At 39.9% G+C, this 9,678-nt stretch overlaps 1 pseudogene; it reads left to right on the top strand.

Annotated features, from left to right (window-relative positions):
- The first annotated feature begins 7,488 nt into the window (after positions 1-7,488).
- LOC129670935 (Y-box-binding protein 1-like) lies at positions 7,489-8,575 on the top strand (annotated as a pseudogene).
- The last annotated feature ends 1,103 nt before the right edge of the window (positions 8,576-9,678 follow it).

Raw genomic sequence — 9,678 nt, 5'->3', positions numbered from 1 at the left:
AGGGTTCCCCTTTCTCCACATCCTCTCTAGCATGTGTTGTCACATGAGTTTTTGATCTTAGCCATTCTGATGGGTGTAAGGTGAACTCTCAGGGTTGTTTTGATTTGCATATCACTGATGACTAAGAATGTTGTGCATTTCTTTAACTTTTTCTCTGCCATTCTATATTCCTCTACAGAAAATTCTCTGTTTTGTTCTGTACCCCATTTTTTAATTGGATTACTTAATTTGTTGCTTTTTAACGTCTTGAGTTCTTTATATATTCTGGATATTAGTCCTCTGTCACATACAGGGTTGGTAAGGATCCTTTCCCAGTCTGTAAGCTGTCGTGTTGTTCTGATGATAGTGTCCTTTTCTTTACAGAAGATTTTCAGTTTATGAGGTCCCATTTATTGATTGTTGATTTTAGAGCCTGTGCTGTCTCTGTTCTGTTCAGGAAGTTGTCTCCTGTGCCAATGAGGTCAAGGCTCTTCCCCACTTTTTCTTCTAACCAGGTTAGTGTGTCTGATTTTATGTTGAGATATTTGATCCACTTGGACTTTAGCTTTGTGCATGGTGAAAAATATGGATCTATTTGCATTTTTCTAAATGTGGATATCCTGTTAGACCTGCACCATTTGTTGAAGATGCTGTCTTTATTTTTCATTGTGTGGTTTTGGCTTCTTTGTCAAAAATCAAGTATCCGTAGGTGTGTGGGTTTATTTCTGGGTGTTCTATTCAATTCCGTTGATACACCATTCTTTTTCTATGCCAGTACCATGCAGTTTTTATTATTATTGCTCTGTAGTATAGCTTGAGATCACGGATGGATATACCTCCAGACATTCTGTTGTTGAACAGGATCGTTTTGGCAATGGTGATCATATTTTTCAAACAGGGCTTTTTGTGACTGAGGCACTGAGAGTTTATGGAAGACCTAACCTTGTGTACCTTTTTGTATTTGTTTTTTGGATGATGAATCATTGGTACCTTAAACCACTGTAGTTGGAGTTTTTTGCATTTTACCACCTGGGGATATTCATGTCTACTGAAGAGATTGGTTCACTTTTTAACATTCTCATGTTCTCATCTACCACATCTACCAAGACAGTGTTGGTAATTGTTCTTTCGTGATTATTCCCTCCAAGGTGCTGCTGAGGAAACTTGATTTCAGGCTCTTGTAACACCCTTCTCCAGCCATCTTAACAGCTTGTGTGCCTCTAGAGGTCTTGCTATCCATGGTATATATAAGTGAGTAAGTTTCTTTCCAGATAGTGGATTTTATGGCACTGGCATTCAGGACTGGAGCACCTCTCTAGCAAGCTGACACTTGCTCCAACTCAACATAAGCAGTGTGTTATGGCTGAGAGCCAGTTAACAGCTCCTGATGCCTAATTCTGTGTGGAGAGAAATCTCACCTTTTTTTTTCAGCTCCTGTTTTGTTTTTCTCTTCTGACTCTTCTCTTTCACTGCATCACATAGGCAGCATCTAATTGGAAATCTTACCTGGACATTACGGTGAAATGATTAAAAACCCATGCATAATTTTCAGGAATGCAATATATTGTTATTAATTATAATGACTATGCTGTACCATAGAACTCTTGAGATTATTCCTCCCATCACTGAGTTTTAACCATTAGACCAACATTAGTTTCACAGTTGGGAAAGGAAAAAAAAACACTCTTTTTTTTTATTTTTTAACTTTTATTAATTACACTTTATTCACTTGGTATCCCCACATAAACCCCTCCTTCCTCCCCTTCTAATCCCACCTTTCCTCCCCCTTCTTCACGCATGCCCCTCCCCAAGTCCACTGATAGGGGAGGTCCCCCTCTCCTTCCTTCTGATCCTAGTCTATCAGATCTTATCAGGAGTGGCTGCATTGTCATCTTCTGTGGTCTGGTAAGACTGCTCTTCCTTCAGGGGGAGGTGATCAAAGAACAAACCAATCAGTTTATGTCAGAGGCAGTCCCTCGTCCCATTACTAGGGAACCCACTTGGACACTGTAGCCATGGACTACATCTGTGCAGAGGTTCTAGGTTTTATCCATGCATGGTACTTGGTTGGAGTATGAGTCGCTGGGAAGACCCCGTGTTCAAATTTTCTGGTTCTGTTGCTCTAATTGTGGAGTTCCTGTCCTCTCCAGATCTATTTTCCACTTCTTTCATAAGATTCCATGCACTCTGCTCAGAAGTTGGCCATAAGCTTCAGCTTCTGCTTTGATAGTCTGCAGGGCAGAGCCTTTCAGAGGTCCTCTGTGGCAGGTGAGAAGGAATACTCTTAAATCTCTGTTTTGTTTGCATAGCCATTGGCTTATACAAAGCCTTCCACCTCTTAGGAAACCTTATAAATATGTTAGGAGAGCTGTGTGCATGAGCAAATACAAAATCATAAATACATAAAACATGAGATTTAATTTATTTTATTTTTATGTGCATAGGTATTTTGTTTGAATGTACATCTGTGCACCACATTCATTCATTGTGTCCACATGAGGCCAGAAAAGGATATAAAATTTCTTGCGGCTGAAGGCACATGTGAGTGCTGAGAATCAAATCCAGTTCCCTGGAAGAGCATCCAGTGCTCTCAGTTGCTGAGCCATATCTCCATCCTCGAAAGAAGAGATTTTTAAAAAACTTATTGTGTGTGTGTGTGTGTGTGTGTGTGTGTGTGTGTGTATGTGTGTTTAAGTCTGATTGTAGGGAGTGGAATCAGAAACATTTTCTTGAACTCAGTTAAACAAACTATTTGAAGGAAAAAGAAAAAGTTGGATTATGTAAAAAATTATAACAAATATAGAAACAAAAACAAATCAAGACAAAAACAAACAAACAAACAAACAAACAATAACAACAACAAACGAAAGTTATTTGCTAACCACCAGTTTTATTCACTCAGTTAGCTGCCTGGATATTTTCAAAAGGTCTGAAGACAACCATTTATTTAAAACCACAAGCACTGATATAGATATGGACTACTTTCTTCTCGTTTGCTTTTCCCATCACCTCAAATATTTGTCGTGTATTTATGGTGACATTTTAAATTGTCTCAGCTGTGTTGAAATATGTAGCATATTATTATTAAGGATCTTTATGCTGTTCAATCAAACATTGGCCTCCCATCCGACTGTAACTTTTTACATTGATCAACACTTCTCCTATCTGTGCCTACTACCAACTCTTCCTTAGGTTCTGATAATCACCATTATCCTCTCTACTTCTATGAATTTTTTAGGCTGCATGTGTCCCAATTAGCTTTAGTTGTCAACTTACACAGCCTAGAACAGTGGTTTTCAATTTTCCTAATCCTTTGACCCTTTCATACATTTCCTCATGTTGTGGTGAATCCCAGTCATCAAATTCTTTTGTTGCTATGTCGTAACTACAATTTTGCTATTGTTATGAATCCTAATGTAAATATTTGTTATGCAGGATATCTGATATGTGGCCTCCAAACGGTTTGTGACCTAAAGCTTGAAACCACTGGTTTAGAGTCATCTAAAAAGGGAGTCTCAATTAAGGAACTGCCAAAATCAGTTTGGCCTGTGTGCATGTCTGCACAAGATTGTCTTGGTTGTTAAATCAATATAGGAGTTCCTCGGCCACCATGTGTGACATCATTCTTTGCCAGTGGTCCAAGACTCTATAAGTAAGCAAGGTAAGCACAAGCCTGAGAGCAAACAAAAAAGCAATGCTCTTCTGGTTTTTGTTTTTGTTTTTGTTTTTTTCTGTACATTCTTGACTAAATTTCCTGGTTAGGGATAAGGCTGCCTGGAATAGCAGGCAGGCTTATCCTCAAGAGCTTGCTCAAGTTCCTGCCCTGACTTCCATTAATAATGTATTATAGCCTACAAGCTTAGACAAAACTTTTCCTCCCCTAAGGTTTTTTTTTTTTTTTTTTTTTTTTTTTTTTTTTTTTTTTTTTTTTTTTGTCAGAGTGTTTTGTCACAGGGGCAGAAAGGAAACTGAAACAAAAATTGGTACCAGAGAAGTAAGGTGTTGCTGAGATGGATCTGACCATGTGTCTTTTAAGCCTTGAACTGTTTTTGTAGGAAGAACATGAAAACATTTGATACTTTGGACTGGAGAAGGTGTTGAGTGCTGAAGCAGAGATCTATGGGCAAGAGTGTGAATGATAAGAATGTTGAAGAAAAATGTAGACAATAGAAGCCTGGCTTGTGAGGTTTCAGAGGGAAGCAACGACTATAACTGGGAAAGGGGCCATTTGTGTGCTAGTTTGATTAAGAATTTCTATGTGCTAATTAACTGGGACTGAATCATCCACTGTGATTAATAAGAAACCGCTTCAGTGCCTTATCAGTACAGTACAGTGCCGATAAGGCTGGGGTTGAAGAATTAGCAATGATTAACAAGCTATCAGAACTATTGATATGAAATATTCTGTGCTTCATCAACACAATAAGAAAGTATTTCCTCAAGGTAAACACACAGGTGCTGTGGTCTACAGGGGTCAAAGCTACATCACAAGCTGTAAACTGACTTTGGCAATCCAAGAGTTGTCGTCGTGGTACTGGTTTTGGGGGTATGAGCAATGCAATATTGAGAGGACTCTGAAGAAGAGCTAAGACTTGGCATGTTGTTTGAGGGGTGGAGTACTTGCGGAGAACCTGAGAGGCCGTTGCTGAGGCTTTAGTTGCAGTGGAGATCCCAGAGTATTGGATTTTCTGGGACAGCTGCAACATGTGTGGAGTAGAGCTGACTTAAGCTTGCAAGACAAGCTATATGTGATGCAGCTGGCACACCTGAAGAAGTGAGACCACCGAAGTCTTTTGGAGGCAGAAGATTTCACAATGAATGAGTCCAAGAGATGATACATACATGGATTTTCACTGATGGATTTTGGTTTCCTCTGATCTGGTTGTTACTGTGTCTTAGCTCTTCCATTTTGAAAGAAGAAGTATTTAACTTGTCTCTAATATACAAGACCCCAATACTAAGGGACTTTGTACTTTCAAAGAGACATTAGATTTTTGAATCACTGGAATTTTTAAGGGCTGTAGGATTTTTAAAAGTGTGATGTGTTTCATATTATGATAGGTGGGACTGGGATGAGAGGACAGAGAGGCCTATTACTGAAGTGTAAATTGAATTTTAAAAAAAGGTTTTATCCAATGTACAATTTCTGTTGACTAACTCTGCAACTTGTCTTGCTGCCAGCAGAGGGCGCTCAAAGACAAGATGCCAGTCTAGAGACCTACAGGAGAATGGAGAGTGTGGATAGAGAGTTGGACAATGATGTCAACTACTGTAAAGAAAGGCAGTGGCAAAAAAATAAAAATAAATATAAATATAAAAAAACAAATAAAAATAAAATAAAGATAAAAAACAAATGGCTTGACCCGAAAAGTAAAAACTGACATAAATATAGCCAACTTTGAGAATCTTCTTAAAAGGTCATTTTTTTTTTCAACTAACTTGTTCATCTCTCCTGCTTCATTCTATCTGCAAATTAAAAATGAATTCAACAAGTTAATCTTGATATTCTTTTCCAGATGAATGGAAAGGCAAGGCAATTTTGAAAATGTTCTATTTGATTTTTGTTATTATGTTAAAATATTCTTCAAATATTTGCCTTGTACATGATTTAATTAATTAATCATAAATTAATTTAGCACTAGCTTTATCACACAGTGATTTGTCATCCATCTTTTGGGGCTCATTTACCTTTATTTTACAAGGTTTTTTGTCCCCCTTCTCCATGAGCTTGATTTAAACCAATTTCAGGTCTGAGTATCTATTGTTTTGTCAATAGCTCAGGGTTTCCTATACTCTGACTATGATGTTGGTATGGAATCCCAATGCAGTAGTTGTGTAATTGTTCAACTTTCAGGAGGTAGTCAGGTCATTCTTATGAATGGAATTAGTGTGTTTATTAAACAAAATATTCCTCAGAGGAACTTGTTTGAATAGAATTTACAACTAATGAGCTCTCACCAGGCACCAAACCATCTGATCATGTTGAGCTTTTCAGCCTTTAGAAATAAGAAAGATATATTTGTACTAGTAAATTATTCACTTGAAGAGATTTTCTTCTAACAGAAGCAATGGATAAAAGCAGTGACTTCATGTATCACTTTATTCAACATATACTTACGAGGAACTAAGATATACCAGATCCCCTAAAAATAAGCTGGGAATATGATACTCTAAAACTAACAGGTAATAACTAGTCATGGAAGTAATCACAGAGAAATGTGAAGAAATGAAGGGTTAGGGTGTATGTGTGACTGAAAGTATTAGAGCAGAGACCTGTAAAAGATGACCACGTGAAAGATTTAGCCAAGTTTGGGAAACATTTCCCTTAAAAGTCTGGTGGGTAATTTGATACCTATCTCAACAACTCAGCTCTGCCATTATAAAATGAAAGTAGCTGCAGTCAGCAGAAAGCAAAAGGCCATAAAACAGATCCATACCTGGAACATACTCCAGGCAAAGCAAAGAGCAAAGGCCAAAGCCTTATATCACAGTGAGCTTGGCACTTTATGGGAATATAAGTCCAGTAGGGCTAGAGAATAACAAATTCGGAATCAGTAACACCTTCTGTTGCTTTTGCATCATCATGACCAACATACCTGTCAAAAAAAACCTTAAGAAGGGTTTATTTTAGCTTATGGTTTCAAAGACATTTCTGCCTCATGGAACATGATCAGCAAGAAGAGAGCTGAGGAAAGAACCCAAAGAGGGTTTTACCTCTAAAGATTACTTCCATCAGCTAAGCCCACCACCAAAGCACTGTATAGTCTACAGAACAAAGAGCTCCATAGCAAACAAGACAGGTCAAGTCACTTACTGCCAAGCATGAGAAACTGAGTTTTTGACTCCTGGAACACACATAAAGGTAAGAAAGAGAATCAACTCTGGTAAGCTGTTTGATGGTCTTTATATGTTTGTGGTGGCACTGATATGCCCATACCCATAGACAAACACATAAACAAACAAATAATGAATGAATGAATGAATGAATGAATGAATAACAACTACAAACTTGGTAACAAGTGCCCAAATCATGAGACCATGGGGGATAATTCAAATTTAAATTGCAGCAATGTCACAGAGACAAATAGTGAAGAGATATTTTTGATGAATACATAATTAAATGTGATACTGATTTATGTAAGATAATGGCCAAAGCAGGTTTTGAGTAGGATGGAAATAAAAATATATTTTCAAGAAAAAAGAAAGTTTTAGATGCTTATAAAATATGCAAAAAGGGAACTGAAGATATGAGGTAAGCCTAGTTTGATCTAAATACCTATCATCGTAAGCTATTAAGTAGTAGATATACTATCCAAAGCTATAACTTCATGAGTAATTCATATAGAGGTATCTTGAACACATTTTATTGAATGATCTCAGATATAAAGAGTGTGTAGGATGGAGATAAAAACTTAGGAGTAACACCAAGTGCCTTGAGGAATGCGGTATACAGACATTGTAAAGAAAAGAAGCCACTTGTCCCATTTGCAATGAAGAGCAAGAACATGAATGCTGAGTTTGATCGGCAGCAGTAGTGGAGAGTGGACCCCAGAGAGCCTTGAGAGCACAGCCACCTCTGCCAGCCTAGGCACCACCATACTCCTCAAAGAGCAGCAGCAGTTGCCTCAGGCCCCAGTCACCAACACTGCAACTGTGAGCAGAGAGGCCAAGACCCAGCAGCCACCCGCTCCTGCCCACAGAGCCACCAACACCAAACCCAGCTCCACTGCCAGAGGCATGGGTAGTGGCTTCCCAGGCAGTCTCACATCAATGGTGCCCGCTGGTGGGGGCAAGAACGTCATCCCAAGTAAGGTTTGGAGAACAGTAAAATGGTTCAATGTAAGGAATGGATACGGTTTCATCAACAGGAATGACACCAGGGACTGTCAGAAAGAAGAATAAGCCCAGGAAGTACAGTGTAGATAAGCAGTGTAGATGCTGGAGAGACTGTGGAGGTTGATGTTGAAGGAGAAAAGGGTGAGGAGGCAGCAAAAGTTACAGGCCCTGGTGGAATTCCAGTTCAAGGCAGTAAAAACGCAGCAGACCGTAGCCATTATAGACGCTGTCCACGTCATAGAGGGGCTCTATGCAATTACCACATAAACTACCAGAACAGTGAGAGTGGGGAAACAAACAGGGATCAGAAAGCGCTCCTGAAGGCCAGGCCCAACAGCGGCGGCCTTATGGCAGGCAAAGGTTCCCACTTTACTACATGCGGAGACCCTATGGGCGTCGGCCACAGTATTCCAACCCTCCTGTGCAAGCAGAAGTGATGGAGGGTGCTGACAACCGGGGTGCAGGAGAGCAAGGCAAACCAGTGAGACAGAACATTTGTCGGGGTTACAGACCACGATTCCGCAGGGGCCCTTCTCGCCAAAGACAGCCCAGAGAGGATGGCAATGAAGAGGACAAGGAAAATCAAGGAGATGAGCCCCAGGGTCAGCAGCCACCTCAACGACAGTATCGCTCCAACTTCAATTACAAACGCAGACGCCCAGAGAACCCTAAACCACAAGATGGCAAAGAGACCAAAGCAGCGGATCAGCCAGCTGAGAATTCACCTGCTCCTGAGGCTGAGCAGGGCGGGGCTGAGTAAATGCCGGCTTACCATCTCTACCGCCATCCGGCTTGGTCATCCAACAAGAAGAAACGAATATGAAATTCCAGCAATAAGAAATGAATAAAGATTGGAGCTGAAGACCTAAGCGCTTGCTTTTTGTCCATTGACCAGGTACACGAGAACTATACATTATCTATGCAGCATGGGGTTCTTATTATGTTTACCTAAAGATGTCTCTTTTTGGTAATGACAAATGTTTTTTTTTAAATTTTTTATTTAACTTTTATTTATTTTTTTATTTAACTTTTATTAATTACACTTTATTCATTTTGTATCCCCCCATAAGCCCCTCCCTCCTCCCCTCCCAGTCCCACCCTCCCCCCCCTTTCTGCATGCATGCCCCTCCCCATGTCCACTGATTGGGGAGGTCCTCCTCTCCTTCTTTCTGATCTTAGTCTATCAGTTCTCATCAGAAGTGGCTGCATTGTCAGGGTTCTAGGTTATCTCCATGGATAGTCCTTGGTTGGAGTATGAGTCTCTGGGAAGTTCCCTGTGTTCAAACTTTCTTGTTCTGTTGCTCTCCTTGTGGAGTTCCTGTCCTCTCCAGCTCTTACTATTTCCCACTTCTTACATAAAATTCCATTCACTCTGCCTGTCAGCTAGCCATCAGGCTCAGCATCTGCTTTCAGCATCTGCTTTCACAGTCTGCATGGCAGAGGCTTTCAGAGGCCCTCTGTGCCAGATGCCCCTCAACTGAAGAATGGATGCAGAAACTGTGGTACATCTATACAATGGAATATTACTCAGCAATGAAAAATAAGGAAATCATGAAATTTGCAGGTAAATGGTGGGACCTGGAAAGGATCATCCTGAGTGAGTTGTCCCAGAAGCAAAAAGACACACATGGTATATACTCACTCATATAAACATACAACATAGAATAAACCCACTAAAATCTGTACATCTAAACATAATAAGCAAAAGAGAGGACCCTAACTAAAGTGTTCAATCCCCATCCTGAAAGGCAAAGAGGATGGACATCAGAAGAAAAAGAAAACAGGAAACAACCTAGGAACCTGCTACAGAGGGCCTCTGAAAGCCAGAAGAAGAAAACATGAAACAACCTAGGGACAAACGTG

This window comes from Psammomys obesus, unplaced genomic scaffold, assembly GCF_907164565.1.
Source record: "Psammomys obesus unplaced genomic scaffold, mPsaObe1.curated_primary_1811, whole genome shotgun sequence".
Classification (NCBI taxonomy): Eukaryota; Metazoa; Chordata; class Mammalia; order Rodentia; family Muridae; genus Psammomys; species Psammomys obesus.
The sequence above is the reverse complement of the archived record's forward strand: the minus strand, read 5'-3'. Positions and strand labels throughout refer to the sequence as shown.